This window comes from Typopeltis vanoorti, chromosome 12 (assembly GCF_054136105.1).
Source record: "Typopeltis vanoorti isolate ZY-2024b chromosome 12, IOZ_Tvanoo_1.0, whole genome shotgun sequence".
NCBI lineage: Eukaryota > Metazoa > Arthropoda > Arachnida > Uropygi > Thelyphonidae > Typopeltis > Typopeltis vanoorti.
In genome coordinates, this window is record NC_143560.1 from 119,002,692 (window position 1) to 119,019,912 (window position 17,221).

Consider the following 17,221-nt stretch of genomic DNA (forward strand, 5'->3'; position numbering starts at 1 on the left):
AAGCATACGATAGAGTGCCAAGGCAAGAAGTCTGGAGGTGTCTGAGGGAGAAGAAGGTGCCGGAGAAATATGTCACGTTGGTGCGGGAAATGTACAGAAATGTGAAGACAAGTGTTCGGACCTGTTTGGGACAGACAGAAAGTTTTCAAGTAACAGTTGGCTTGCATCAAGGGTCAGCATTAAGTCCGTTTCTGTTTAATATTGTGATGGAGGTGGTAACAGAGGAGGTGAGAGAAGATGCACCTTGGACAATGTTGTATGCAGATGACATCTTGCTGTGTGTAGATTCAAGAGAAGAAGCGGAAACTAAACTGGAAAGATGGAGAAAAGTACTGGAAGAGAGAGGTATGAGACTGAGCAGAAGTAAGACAGAGTATATGTGTTGCGCAGTGGGCGGTGGCCAGGAGACGGATCTGGAGCTGGAAGGAAATGTCATCAGGAAGGTGAGAGACTTTAGATACTTAGGTTCAACAGTGGAAGAAGATGGAGGAGCTGAGAAGGAAGTGGGATGCAGGTTGGAGGAACTGGAGGGAGATGGCTGGAGTGTTATGCGATAAGAGGGTGCCGATCAATCTGAAAGGCAAAATTTATAGGACAGTAGTGAGGCCAGTTATGACATATGCTATAGAAACTGTGGCCCTGAGGAAAAATAACATCAGCAGGATGGAAGTAGCAGAGATGAGAATGCTTAGGTGGATGTGCGGTGTGACCAGAAAGGATCATCTGAGAAATGACTATGTCAGGGGAACAGTGAAAGTTACGAACTTAGGAGCGAAAATACAGGAGGCAAGGTTGAGATGGTTTGGTCATGTGATGAGGAGGGAGGACGAATATGTGGGAAGAAGGGTCATGCAGATGGATGTGCAAGGACGATGGAAGCGTGGGCGGCCAAAGAAGAGATGGAGGGAGCTGGTAGAAGTGGGAGAAGCTGTAGAAGAAGAAGTTAGCTGAATGAGCTGCTGGAGTTTTCAATTTAAGCTATTGAGCATATGCTGCATTTTTATCATTGACTGCAGAGGGACAGCTTTTAAAGAACCCAGGATTTAGATAACAGTCATGAGTTTGCAGTGGAGTGGGGAATGAAAGTGCCATTCCACAAGGATTATTTTCATTATTAGTTCAGTGTAGGTGTTTGGATCAGGAAACTGAAAACAGTAATTTAACCATAGAAAAGAAGCATAAAATTTCTGGTCATCCCATTTGCATCATTGTGTATGACACCATAGAGTATGAGGCTGAGAATGGCAGGGAGGAGAATGATCAGTAGTAAACGAGGCTTGGATAGGATGGTTAGAGCTTCCAAGAGGAGAGCTGATATTGACAGTGTATTTGATGGACTAGTATTCAGCTTATGTGCTGGTTTAAACTCATCGTTAGGTTTAATGGATTGGATATAGCACAGAGGAACAATAAAATACAAGTTTATTAGATCCTGTATTTCATCTCTGTCACAGAGACATCGTCAGGGATACAATCTCATAATTGTAAAAGCACACACAAATAAAAACTTAAATAAATAAATAAATAAAATACTCAAAACAACAAGTGGAAAAAGCTAGACTGAAAGTCTCAAGTCCTACAAAGGGCATCCTCTGTGGGTGTGCTGTTGGTCATGAAATCTAAGAGAGGGGAGAGAATGGAAACTTAGGAAAGCAGATAAGGGCAGTCAGCTACAGTTGAGGTTTTAGAAAGCACTATAGAGATTATATTTTTTTTAGAGTTGTGGCTATTTTTCTGAGGTTCACCAGATATAGGGAATAGTACTAGCGTTACTGTAGTCTGTTTGTGAGAGGATGGAAAGAGAATGGAAGAAAAACGAATTTGTTAGTATTTTTAGCATTGTAATCATTGCACAGGAAGGTCTGGTGAATAAAAGAGATTAGCGGAAAGGGAAGCCTAGGTTGAAGGCTCTGTTGATTTTGGTTTTGATAACACAAAACTGTTGAGAGTGGAGTCTCAACGGTGTTGAGACTCCACTCTCAACAGTTTTGTGTTATCAAAACTGTAGTTTTGATAGTTTTATGTTATCAACAGTTTTATGTTATCAAAACTGTAGTTAAGCTTTTTTCACTTTTACAATTTTAAGACTGTATCCCTAATGGGGTCTTATAGGATTTCCTAATGATGTCATATAGGATCTAAGAAACTTGTGTGTGCTGTATTCATTCCATTAAACCTAATAATGAGTGTATTTGATGAGAGACCTGGTTAAGAAAAGACCCAGTGTTGGAAAAGTGATAAGGATTGTCTTTGGAAGGTTAACTATTTGTGATAGATTTTGACTGATGGCAAATGATTCAGCTCCATTACAGCTTGATCCATGAAGTTAAAGAAAGGGAGCAGTTTCAGTCACTAAATTGGGTTGAAATCAACTTTTAGAAATTAGTAGTTTATTTATTTATTCGTATGGAGTTCCCCTGTTCCTCATCTGTCCCTTAGGACTGTTCAGCCCTCCTGATAAAGAATTAAGTATGCATTTATGCCGTAAATCCCTTTGTGTTCATGGGCTGGTTTGCCTGTTCTGTGGAATGAAAGACCTGGGTTTTCGGGTGAAAAAACTCTCTGCCTTCATATGAGACCGGATAACTCACCATTTTTTAGTCAAAAGAGACCAGATAAAGGTTCCTCATGTCATAGATGGGAATCAAACCCACGTCTTTCTGACCAAAGGGCTTTGTCTATACCGACTGAGCTATGGATGCTCTAGAAATAAGTAGTCAAAAAGGGTAGCATGGTTATCAGAATTAAGGGAGTAGTAAAGGCAGGAAATTAAGGCTATGAAGCAAGGTTAATGAATGAAATCTTGAGCCTTAGTAGATTGAAAACAAATTCCAGGTTGGATAGCCTTTGGCAATGGATATGTGGTTTGACAAAAGTGTACATTTTTCCCTTTTAGCAGAACACATAATACAAGTTATTGTAGGGTTGGTATAATTGATGTGGGCTTCTTGCCAGTTAGAATTCAGTTTCCAACTGAATCCAATCTATTCAGTAGGAATAGATTGGGTTTTCATTTCTGTAGGTAGTGATGCATATCATTCATATTTGTGTTGCTACCTCAGATGTTGATGAAGTGGCTGTGGAAATGTTTTAATTGGTAAACATTTTGTTGTTATTTGTGGGGCATTATATTTTTACAATTTTCTGTTTTATTTTCACACTTTTTTGTTATTTTTACAAGAGATTTTTTTTACATCCACAGCGACACTAATTTTATGATTATTTCATGGAGTTGATGCAAGAAACTTAAAGAGCAGCAGCAGCATGCATTTGAGGTGACAGACTAATGCACATAATTCCCACATAGGAAGTGCCCAGATTCTGGTCTGAATGTGGCCTCAGACAGTGCCCCTACATGAACACCCTAAAACTGGGCAGAAGAACCTGCAGTTTGCAGCCATAATACACTGGTCATATATCCTTAGTTGCTTTAACTGTAATCCAAAACAATCACCAAGCATGACCTGACTGAGTAAGCTGCAGCAGGATCATTGATTGTTTTGAATGGTAACATGTCTGTTACCATCATGTTCAGTGCATTCTACTATCTGGTGACCAGCCTATGGAAAACTGCTTTACTGCTGTATCCTCAAACAGAGGAGATACTAGTTCCCTAGTTCAAATAACAATAGTGTGTTGAGTATGCGCAGCAAGGCCATCACCTGCAATGCATGTAGCATGAAAAAGGGGAGGCAAACAAAAACTGTTGGCCCCATTCTTGAAACGAAACATGGAAGTAGCTACTTCACACCTGCTAAATAAAAGGCAGTGATATTTCATTCAGTGATAAGACATTTCCTCAGAGATGGTTGGCATTTCCTCCAAGTAGGGAAGATATGCTTTTAAAGCAGCAGTGCTCATTTTCCACAACCTTTCAGATTCTGCCAGTATACTCATCATCACCATTATTATCAGTGGATTTTCTCTCTGCTGCTGAATGAAGATCTCCCCGAAAGTCCTCCTTTCTGTCCTATCTTGAGCTTTTTTTTTGTGTGTGTCACTGAGTTCCAACTATTTGTTAAATTTCATCCTCCCATCACCATCTCTTTGGTCTTCCTATAATTTTCGTATATTCATATATCAATGCTGTCCATTTCGTTTAAAGGTTTAGCCTGTTTCCCTGAATGAACCCACTGCCTTCAGCTCTTAAAATTCTTGTAAAGTGTCTACTTTTCATCACCGGTGACTACATGACTCAAAATGGAGATTGAACCTCTCGAGAATGAAGAGCAGTGCAGATGTTGATGCACTCTCTTCGATCGTTGTTTGTCAGTTCATGAGGAACCCACTTGGTAAGCTTAGATGATATTCCAAGTTCTTACAAATGCCGATGGATGGTCGATGACGATGAATTAAGATCTTTTGCTAAATCATCAACTTTTGCATTGGCATTTCTTGCAATATCAGCTTCCAGCATATTATTATCAAGTGAGACTGGGTGCTCAGAGCGAGAGGAGTCTTTCAAGCTAAAGTCCCCTTGTCTAAATTTTCAGAACCATCGCTGGCACTTTTGTACATTCAAAACATTATTGCTATACACTTCTTGCACATTTTTTACAGTGTTAGCTGCATTATTGCTGTTTTTTGAACTCATAAAGCATGATGTGCCTGATGTGCTCTTCAGTGACTTCCATAGTAATAAGGGGTTATTTAAACAATAACTCGTATGAATTTTCTTGCAAGTTGAATTTCCTTAGACTGAAGCCACCTCAGCTTAGCAATACTGATAAAGCTTTAAAAATTCATGTTTAGACAAGCTTGAGGCATGTTTGAACAAGTACAGTATAAAAACTACATTACTTTTGGGGACCTGATATTTTTGTTTTGCCTGTGTTGATATAGTTAATCCTTTCTTTTTACTTTCTGCATTCAATTCATTCATCATTTGTTCTGAAGAGTTTTTTCCTAAAAGAACAATGGCATCAACAAATTGTAGGTGATGTAGTTCTTTCCCATTTCCTCTTCCATATTTTTAAAAAACTGTTTCTAGCACTGCTGCAAATAGTTTATGTGAAATGGTATCTCCCTAACTTCCTTTTTTTATATAGGAAATTTATTTCATATTTGTTTCTGATTTTATAGATGCAGTTAAATTTATATATATAATTTCGGAGATATTGTGCCACCCTGTCTTATACCTCTCTATATTTCCACACTAGAGATGTTTCCATTGAAATGAATTGCTGCTTTGGCATTGGTGTATGCCGATTTGATGGTCCTGATGTATGGCTGCTCCACTTGTTGGTTTCATAATGCTTTAAGTATTGTGCAAGTTTTTACTGAATCAAAAGCTTTCTCAAAGCTTTGATCAATAATATTTTATTTAATTTTATTTAATCAATAAAACCAAGACATAATGGTAACTGATATTCATTATACCATTCAGTAATCTGTTGCACAAGCCTACCTGTTCTTTTGATTGTGCTAGGTCCAGAGCTGTACAAAGCCTATGAGCCAAGACTTGTAAACGCGTTGTAAACCACTGATAGTAGACTGATGGGTCGGTAGTTCACCAAGTCTTCTACCTCACCTTTTTTATGTAGCAGAATTAGGGTAGCCTTCTTCCATGTTCTTGGTACATCACTTTTCTTCAGGCATAAAGTAAATAGTTTTGCTAAGAGTTTGTAGATCATTTCTTCACCTGCAGCTTTTCCATTTTGCAAGCTTTGGATGCTCCACATAACTTCTTCTGGTAGAATCTGTGGTACTTCACTACTTTTGCAGTTGTCTTCTTCTTCATTTAATTCATCATCCTGATATAATACTGAGTAAAATTCTTCAATTCTTTTTTGCTATAACTTATCTATCTCTAGTTATAGTCCCATCTTGTAGTTTGACTGCAACCATCTGTTTATTGCTGTTTGGCTTTTTTGAGATTACGGTTGTTTTCAGTTGTTTGTTATATGAATTTACAATTGAAGTTTCTTAATTCTTCTGTGATACATTTTCTGATCATTTTGCACAATTCAGTGTATTCAATTTTATTTTGTAGGTTATTATTTCATTGTTTCATTTCTCTTCGTTTCTTCATCAGCTGTTTTGTTTCTTCAGAAATTTTGTCTTGTTTCTTTTCTGTGGTACCAGCTATTGCAAGTGAGATTGTAAAAGGTTTTGGGTAATAATGTCATTACATTCTGATGGATCAGCATTGTCATCTATAATAACATTTTTAAATCTGTTGTTTGGTTCATGTTGGAATATATCTTTTTTTTTTTTAATGTTGAGTGTGCATGTATGTTTTGCTTTGATCTTTGAAACATTTTTTTTCTTTCTTTTTGGCAGTTTATTTGAATCTTACTGCGTACCATATGATGGTCACTTCCAATGTTGAATTTGTTTATAACAAGCAATCTTGAAAAATGTTTTTCTTATTGCTGAGGATAATATCAATTTCACTAGTTTTGCCATTTGGACTTTTCTATGTCCACCTCCAATGTGTTTTTTTTCTTGAAAAAAGAATTCATGATGTATAGGTTTTCTTTTTCTGCAAATTCTATTAACCTTGTCCTTGATCATCTCTCATGCCATATCCAAAATTTCCCATTGAGCTTTCATCTGATTGTTGTATATTCTAGCATAAAGTCTCCCATTATAATTCAGAAATGGTGTTTTCCTTTATTGTAAAGTTGGGATACATCATGATAGAAGGCTTCGATTTCTTCATCAGTATGACTTATTATTAGTGCATAGATGTGGATGATCTTAAGAGGGTATCTTTTTGAGATTTGAACAACGATACTTGCTATTCGATCAGATATACTGTCAAATTCTATTATGTTGTTCTTCAATTTTTTGTTAATCATGAATTCAACTCCAATGATTCTTTCCATATCTTGGCCTCTATAATACAATATGTCTGCATTTTTTAATTGAATAATTTCTTCACCATTATGTCTAACTTCACACAGTCTGAAAACGTCCCATTTTAGTCGCTTTAGCTCTTCAGTTAACCGTGCTTCACTGCTCAGAGTCCTACAGTTTAAAGTTCCAAAGTCTAATTTCCAATGGCAGCATGATCTGGTTACCCCGGAATTCTTAGCGCCCTCTGCCTTCATGTTTAATGAATGCTGCCATAGGTAGTAACAATCTGGCCTCTGGGGAACGAGGGCCATTTTATTTCTGTTTGATTCATCTGGGAAGATTAGGTAAATTCACCATGCTGGCCCACTGCGGGTTGGTGAATGGCAATATTTTCACATGGGATCACCGGTCCCAAAATCACTGTTCCACGGCTCTTTATTCAATATATTCAGAGCTGATATCCAAAGGATGGTTGTCAGGTTTTCCCCCATTCGCCACCTAGGGGATGTACTCAGTAGCCAGTGGGAACCCCGAGTCATATATATATATATATATATATATATATATATATATATATATATATATATATATATATATATATATATATATATATATATATATATATAATTAGAACTTTCCAGACCCCCACCTCCCCATTCTGGAAAGTTCTGATATCAGCTCAAAAACGATGTTAAAGCAACTGATAGAACCACAAGAAAGAACATATTAATAGCAGAGTTATGAAAGTAACTTATGTTCTTATATTCTTATATCCTTGTATGTTCGTTCTTGTGATTATATCAGTTGCTTTCATATTATTTTTGTTCTAGGTGCTTTTCAGAACTTTCCAGACCCCCTCTCATGTATATATATGTGTTTAACATTGAAATTAAATAGCATGCCTTTTCAAAATCAGTTACGGTCAGACCTAAAGATTTTTGCTATTATCATTATTATTACACCATCCATGGAGTTGGCAGACTCATTGTGGGAGGTTCATTCAACTGACAACAAATCTGTCATGTTAAATCTTAAAATCATTAATATTCCCTGCATTAACAACATATTCTGATAACGCATTCCATTTACTGACAATTCTCCATAAAAAAATTAATATTCTTCTATGCAACATGCTCACTTACTAAATCACTTAAGGAATTGAACAACGTAGATACGAATATAAATTAAATTATACTTTAATAAACATTTCCGATATTTCGGCAACGTCACGTTGCCATCTTCAAAAGGAACTTACAAAAAAAGGCACGTGCACGTAGGCAATACAACACAGTAACTGAGAATGAAGAGATGAAGCTATTGTTCTCCTAAAAGTCCTGATGGTGCCCTCTAGCGGGCTAAGTAGGTGTTCTTGGCCGTTGGGCTGAAGGTCTGCTGATGTAAGCCTCCCAAATTTGGGGCAGTCGCATACAACCAAATTTGTTGAGGTTTGGAGAGTTTTTTCATCTGTTGGCTTCGTATTTACATAAATACGAGGCCGACAGATGGAAAAATTAAAAAAGAACTCTGCCGTCAATTCAAAACTTGCTCCCAACACCGTAATCAACCTTTCTTCAGTCATCCTAAAGCACTCAACGTGCTTTCACATGGCCACAACTTCGCCATTGCATCCAGAAAAATACCTAGTGAGGATATTATGATCCAGATCGAACACAGAATCTGCCACCTTCCACATCAAATCGCCAGCAGTATAAGACTGGATGTAGCTTGTGTCTTCTCCAAAGCAAGACCACCAAAAACCAACATATTCAAAAAGGAATATAAAGCTCTACAGGAAATGAGAAATAATAAAGAATGAGTTATCATCAAAGCAGATAAGGGAAATGCAACTGCAGTACTTAACCAAAAGGACTACACAGGTAAGCTTAATTCTCTTCTATTAGATCGGGTTACTTACCTCCCAATTGAATACAATCCTACCAACTCACAAATTAGAAAACTTCACAGACTCCTTAAGAAAGTCACTTCTTGGCCTGTAGAAGTTACCGACAGATTAAAGCCGTTTAACTCTATATCCCCCCCCCCCATATTTACGGACTCCCAAAAATACATAAAGAAAATGTGCCATTACGTCCCATAGTGGATGGCATTGATTCCCCCACATACAAATTAGCTAAACATTTGGCCAAAGAGCTCACACACTATACTGGCAACACACCATCACACATAAAAAACTCAGCCCATTTCAAAGCCAGCATAGAAAACCTTACACTCCAACATACTGACATAATGGTCAGCTTTGACGTCTTCTCCTTATTCACAAATGTCCCACTCAAGGAAACTTTAGCGCTAATCCAAGCTAAATTTTCTCCCGATATCTCAGCTCTATTTCAGTTCACAATGAACTCAGGCTATTTCATTTGGCAGGGAAAATTCTACAAACAAATAGAGGGGACAGCCATGGGTTCACCACTCTCCCCACCCTTGGCCAATTTCTTTATGGAGACCTTTGAAGAAAAAGCCTTAGCCTCTGTCCCACAAAAACCAACCATATGGCTTCGCCACATTGATGATGTGTTTGCTATTTGCCCACATGGCTCTGAAACACTCCTCTCCTTCCTAACACACTTAAACAACCAACACCCCAGAATCAAGTTCACCCTGGAAAAAGAGGAAAACAACAGCCTCCCTTTCCTAGACACACTAGTCACTCGCCAGCCTGATGGAACCTTGGTTTTCTCAGTTTATAGAAAACCCACCCATACAGGCAGATACATTCACCAACAATCCTCCCCCCCCCTCACAACAATATGGAGTGGTGAAAACACTATACAACAGGGTTAAACTAATCTGTTCTAACGACATGGCCCTAAACACTGAACTAAATGACATCCTCAACACTTTCTCAGCCAATTGGTATCCCCCCCCCCCCCAAAAAAAATCCAAAATAACATTAAAATCTACAAACCACAGCCCCCCCCGCCCCTCCACAACAAGGATTGATTTAAATCCATCACTATTCCCTACATCCGAGGCACCTCGGAAAAAATTACCAAAATCTTAAAAAAACATGACCTGACCTCCTGTTACTGGCCTTACAGAAAATTGGGATCACTTATCCGCTCTACTAAAGACCAACCACTTCTGCTAGACCTACCTGGTGTATACCAGGTCCCTTGCAGTTGTAAACTGTCTTACTTTGGCCAAACAGGCAGGACAGCGAATATCAGAATTTCTGAACACAAGGACTACATCCGTTTTCACAAGTACAGCCATTCTGGTCTTGCAGACCATGCTCTGGATACATGCCACAGAATACGGTGGAAGAAAGCTACAGTAATACACTAGCAAATACACATTCGAAAGACTATTTATGGAATCAGCCTCAGCCCTAAGAAACTCTCCAAACCTCAACAAATTTAGTTGTATGCGACTGCCCCAAATTTGGCAGGCTTACATCAGCAGACCTTCAGCCCAACTGCCAAGAACACCTACTTAGCCCGCTAGAGGGTACCATCAGGACTTTTAGGAGAACAATAGCTTCATCTCTTCATTCTCAGTTACTGTGTTGTATTGTCTACGTGCACGTGCCTTTTTTTGTAAGTTCCTTTTGAAGATGGCAACGTGATGTTGCGGAAATATCGGAAATATTTATTAAAGTATGATTTAATTTATGTTTGTAACTACGTTGTTCAGTTCCTTAAGTGATTTAGTAATGCATAACCAACGTATAATCCTGTCTACTAGAATCAACATGCTCACTTGGCCTACAGATCTTAAGAAAAAGTTTAAATCAATTTACCCTTTAACCTCACGACTATATGTTGCCCTTGATGAAATTAATATACCTACTTATCTCTTATCAAAATATCTTGCTAGACTTCTAAATAACCATATCAAACACAGGGACTCATACATGGACTGTTTCATATATTTTAACTCATATATTCATATATTTTAGTTCCTTTTTTCTTTTCTTGTATTTTTTGTGTCATACTAACCCAGAAGATGCCCCAAGTTTTAGTGGCAAAACTAGTTGGCTTTCATTATATATTGTTTACAATAAAATAAACCCAGTATATTTTTTTTTATAAAATATGAATCATTTTAGTTTCTAATTTATATGTGAAAGTGTGATGCATGCTTTTTGAATCTGTTATAACTAATTCTTGTCCTGTCTACCTGAATGATGATTATGTTACAGTGAGTGAAATATATGAGTCATGTTGTACCATCATTTTGTATATTGGTTAAAAAAATAAATAAAAAAAATAACAATAAATAAAAAAAATTATGGCACAATAGGTGGATTGGTACGGTACAAAGTGCCTTAGATGATAGAAATATAAGATCTGATAATGTTCGTGTCTTGACAAGTAACAGACCGATTTGGTGGAAAATTGTAGATAGGAAGTTAGTAATGCTGTAAATTTTTCATGTAGTACTATCATATCCTGTACACCCCTTGAGGGTACATGTCAGGAATTTGATGATGATGAAATATATGAGTTGTAATTAAATTCAAATTTTCTTTACATATGTTAAACTGTTTTTTAAAATATATAGGATTAAAGTCTTCCACACCGTAAAGAATATGTCATTGCTATTTAGTAGTTGGTCTAGTTTTTCATAAAATACGTCTGTTTCTTTCTCTGTGTGGTCTGAGGTTGGTGCATAAACTTGTATTTGATCTTTTATGGAGCAGTTAATTATTACTATGTGACACCTCCAAGGAGTCCAAAGATTCATCAAGGGAGTACACCCACTCCACAACTCTCCATCTCCACCACTGAATCCACCAACTACTATCACCAGCAACTATCATCATCATCTACACCAATGCCATCTACTGTCCACCACCACTAGCATTTTCACAGATGATCATAAACATCCATGCCCACGTGGGATTTGAACCTCCAGCCAAAAGGACGCTCTGAACTAATATGAGAATGAGAAATGAGAAACGATCTAAAGCCTGTGAGGGATGCCTTAATAGGAATTTTGGCTTTAAATACTCTTATTTTTTCCATGTATTGTTTTGTGTGTATTGTTACAATTTTAATATTGGAATGATTAAACCTGCTATTTAATTATTTCTCGTTGCTTTGTATTCATTCCATTAAATTTTAGTACGGGTGTAAACCAGCACCTAAACTCAAACAGCTTTGACGTTAATAGCATGTGCCTTGATTGCTACAGATTCTGATATTCGCAGTTTAGCTTCATTTATTTTGAAAGTCAAGGATACTGACTTTTTTCTGAGCAACATTGTTATGTTCAATGGTGTGAGTGACAATTTCAGTGGCTGCAGCTTTGGGAGTTTTATTAGTTTGTTTTTTATCCTTTTGTATAATTTCACAAAGATTATTGTGAACTTAAAGATCTTAAAGAACTCAATGTAAACAGAATTGCAGTTTGGTTAGCATGAAAAGCAATAAACAACATTTTTGTAATGCTGAAGTATTTCTTGGTCTCTGTTTTTCCATGGATCTGCAGTGATTTGATAGTTTAAGGTGGCCAGTGGAAACTATCTTGTAAGCCTTTTTTCATATTCAAATATGAAATACATATTTAATATGTATTTCATAGCTTTATACAGGTTTTGTGTACATGTTAATTGTTAGATTTTATTGTGGAGTATGTTTTCTTTGTTTTGAGAGTTGGCAGCTATTACTTTGGCTAAGGAATTAACATAATCAGTTAACTTTGGGGGAATGGGGAGAAACAATTTAAGAAAATCTGTTTCAAGTCATTTATCTTTTTATTTAAATCTTGGGGAATAATAGTGTATTTTGCATGCATTTATGAGTTGTGTTAGTGTGACTGATTTGTTTTGTTGTGTAGGAATAAGAGTTTGAAATGTAAATAATTCCCGACATTTTTGTAGCTTATTGTATACCTTTGTAGTAATATGTTTTCCTGATCTAGTTCATACTAGGTTTAAAAATTATTATTATTATTATTACTTGACACCTTCAAGGAGTCCAGAGACTCATTGTGGGAAGGCTCTTTACTTCATGCTGCTACACACATCTGACTGTCTTCCCTACTACTTAACTCTCCCACTGCACACAACTACCATCAATACCATCTACTGCCCATCACCACCAACAGTATTTTTTGTCTGTAAATTTTTTGTGTTCTTTTGATTTTCCTGTATGCAGGATGAAAAACCCAAGTTTTCAGGAGGGGGGAACCCTCTACCTTTGTATGAAATTGGCTAGCTCATCAACAATTGACAAAACCCATATAAAGATTCTTGTATGACAATGAGAATCAAACTCATTATCGTACAAGAATTGTCATATGGGCCTTTTCCATTAAAAATTAATAGAACCATTTTGCTTATGTTCAGCAGTGAAGCTTAAACTGCTACTAAAATTATTGCAGGAGGTTAATATGAATAAAACACTGTTTTTTTTTCCAATATACAACATCGTCAAATAATGCCCATAAAAAAGAAATGCAGTGTGGAAGGATTGATAGTAAAGTAATGAACTCCAAGTGGGTCAGTAATCTAGCAATTAATGTTTTGGCCCATTAGAAGTCCAAAGGTTTGTATATAAAAATTATTTTCAAATAATGGCCTGATTGGCCGAGTGGTTAGCATATCCGCTCTCCAGCCAAAAGGCTGCTGGTTCGAATCTCGCCATGGGCATGGACGTCTGTGAAATTACTAGTAGTGGTGGTGGCCTGTACATGGCGTTCGTGTGGTTGCAGTTCGTTGTAGTTGGTGAATTGAGTGGTGGAGACAGTTGTATAGTAGGTGCCCTCCCTTGATGAGTCTTTGGACTCCCTAGAGGTGTAACGTAATAATAATAATAAATTTGAAAGAATTATCCAAAACAATTTATTTAATCAAACCTAGAATGTCAGAAGGGGTTAATTTTGTGCATGATTTTAGAAGTGGGTTATTTACTCATAATATGTGTGGACAATGGCAAGTGTTTTGTGGAAATTGACAGCACAAAATGGGGTCATGTAAATATTCCAAAAATAAGGAATTGTTTGAAATTTTTAAGGGTAAATGATCTGTTCTAAATGTATAGGTAAGGAAAAATGATGACATTTATGTCTGTTCACATATAATACTTGACTGCACTTGAATTCACACTTATTCTCAGCATGCTTCTCTTTTAACATAAAGGAGAACAAAACAGTACTTTACCAAGGTAGTCCACATTCTGCATACAGTACTAAGTTCTCCTTCCTTGAAAAACTGGATCTGAAACATCATAGAATTACCATACACACGTGGTCATACATGCTGTTCGTCTTGTCTGCTCTTTCAGTACAGCTGAGGATCTGTCCACGCTGGTCTGGTATCGTTGCCGGTTGTCCTATTCCACATCACGGTCACGAATATGGGAACTACGGCTGCCGATATTGAACATCTATGGGCCAACCATGGATCCATCACGAGGCGAGATAGAACCGCTCGTCCGAGAAGAGCAGGTCAAACACCAAATGATCACGACTCGAGCAAGGGTGAAAGTCCACGATCAAAAATCCTTCTGCAAGGGGGGCTAACCCTTTTTATTTCGCACCTTTAGCACCCTCTTTTCTCTTACGAATCTTTGCCTGACACTCGCCTTCTTTTCCCGCTAGTCCATCCAGGTCACTGCGTTTCCTTAGGTCAGCGTCTTCTGCGAATTCGAGCATGAGCTGCTTTCCGATAATTTACACTGCTGCAGTCTTAATGCTCGCCCAAGCACCTTGAACTTCAGATTACATACGTTTCACATAGAACATATTATGGCCATTACAATTAACTAAAACATACTTCTTTACATAAAATTGACATAATTGATTTAGGCTTTGTATCTTTACATAAAATATTCGTTCTCTGCACTCTTGTCACAATCAGTTTCTATACTAAATCTCAAGTATCTCTTATTTGTTTTCTAATCCTTGTTGAATCCTGAATAAATAAAATTTAAAAATAAAATTTTCCATTCACGATTCAACACACCAAAAAATGTGAAAGATTTGTGCACTGTTAGAGTGAACGAAAAGAAGTAACACATTGATGTATGTGAAAGGTGTATTGATAGTGAAATAAAACTTCTGGAAGATGTTTGACAGACTACCACATGGAAAACTATTACATAAGTTGGAGCAAATGGGAATGGATATTAGGCTGGTCATGGATAGGGGAATGGCTAATAGACAGGCATCAGAGGGTGGTGTATGGTGAAGTGGAATCAAGGTGAATAAGGATGACTGGTAGAGTGCCTGAGGGCTCTGTACTAGCTCTTTAATTTATACATTAATGATATAGCAGAACATTTGAATGGGAGCATTCAGTTGTTTGCCAGTGATGTAAAACTAGGAAGGGCAATAGTTGATAAGGGTGATGTAGATATCTTACAGGATGATTTAAATAAATTGGTATTGGTACTGGGGATGATGGTGGATAGAGAATTGAAATTCAGAGGATATTGCAAGAGTTAGCAAAGCAGCTCAGAGAATTACTAGGATGCTGAAGAACACATTGAAAAGTAAAGATAGGAAGGTCATTATCCCTCTTTATAAGGCTACGATTTGACCACATGTTGACTACGCACAGATTTGGTCACTTGTGTTTCTTGGGGTGGAGAGGATTTAGAGACAGGTGACCAAGCTGGTGACAGGTCTGTGGAATGCTTACTGTGAGGATAGATTTGAGAGTGTGTGGGTTGCAGAGTTTAGTTGACAGACAGAGAGGAGATATGATAAAAACTTATAAGTTACTAAAGGGATACTATAAGTCTAACAGATAAGCTTAGGTGTTGATGATTATTCATGACTTATTTTTCACGGTATTAACAACAAAGATGTTTTATTAACGCTAATATTTCGCTGATTTTCAACTCAGCATCATCAGAGCACAACACACATGTAAACGCGACAGTGAGTGAGTGAAACAATATAATTGCAAAAGACAAAAGATCTAAAGTCCTATTTTTGGCGCCCTCTAACGAAGAAAAAAAAAACACAGCAGATATCCAGGAGTTTTTCTTAGGATAACCATCTCCCAAATTTTTGGCAAATTAATGCAACCATATTTGTTAAGGTTGGGAGAATTCTTCAAAGCCATTGCTGACTCAAAAAATAATCTTTCAGATCTATAACGACTCCTAAATAGCACATTCGTTTTCCTCCATCTAATCCTGTGTGAAGGAGTGTCCAAAGCGTGGTCTGCCAGTCCCGACTTGCCATAGTAATAGTAGCGAATGTATCTTTCATGTTCTTCCAGGCGGATGTTCACTGATCTTCCTGTTTGCCCATAATAGGCCAAATCACAGTCACACGGAACTTCATACACTCCCGGGTGTGCTAAAGGGTGAAGTTTATCCTTAGGCGAGCGGATCAGAGTTGCCAGCTTGACATGAGGTTTGAAAGTGGTGCGAAGGCCATGTTTCAACAATACTTTGGCTATCTTTTTCGATGTACCTCTGATATAGGGAATAGAAATGGTCATGTTGTATTCTTGTGTATTAGGGGAGGGCAGAGTAATGAGCCTATGTAGTATTTTATCTATTTTGTAGGGATTGTAGCCATTGGCTAAGAACGTATGGCGCAGGTATTGGAGTTCAGTGGTCAGAGCTGTATCGTTAGAACAAATGGCTCTGGCTCTGTGTGTAAGTGTTTTTAAAATGCCATATTGGACTGGATGATGATGTGATTGTTTATGTAGGTATCTTCCTGTGTGTGTAGGCTTTCTGTAAATAGAAAAAGATAGTGATCTATCTGAAAGGCGGGTGACTAATGTGTCAAGAAATGATAAACAGTTATTTGATTCTTTTTCTACTGTGAAGTGAATTTTGGGGTGTTGGCTGTTTAGGTAGGTGACAAAAGCATCCAAAGTGTCTTGTCCGTGGGGCCAGATGGCAAACACATCATCTACATAGCGTAACCACACTTGTGGCTTGTATGTAGCTGTGGTAAGTACTTTGTTTTCAAAGTGTTCCATGTAAAAATTTGCTAACGGGGGAGAGAGGGGGGAACCCATAGCAGTACCATTAATCTGTTTGTAGAATTCCCCCCCCCATTGTAAAGTAACCTGCATTCATGGTAAATTGAAATAATTCAAAAATATCTGGGGGAAATTTAGACTTGATTAAATCAAGAGTGTCTATAAGTGGTACATTGGTAAATAAGGAGGTGACATCGAAACTAACCATTATGTCTGAATCTTTTAGGATTAGATTTTTAACCAGTGTTTTGAAATGGATTGAATTTTTTACAAAAGTAGAGGAGTTAGGGGTAAGTAAGGGGGGCAAGCGACTTGGCTAAATGCCAGGCCAGTTTATATGTGGGACTATCTATGCTATCAACTATGGGGCGTAGGGGAATATTACTTTTGTGGATTTTTGGTAATCCATAAATACGGGGTGGTTTAACATGAATTGGTTTTATTTTCCTGATGATTTCCTTGGGCCATGATGTCACGTTTTTCAGTAATTTTCGGACTTTTTTC

General features: G+C 37.4%; 1 protein-coding gene across 3 annotated transcripts in view; it reads left to right on the top strand.

The window, feature by feature from the left end:
* The window catches only part of LOC150101175 (oxysterol-binding protein-related protein 9), a 613,809-nt gene that overhangs the window by 455,635 nt on the left and 140,953 nt on the right, over nt 1-17,221 (top strand). The window lies entirely within an intron of this gene.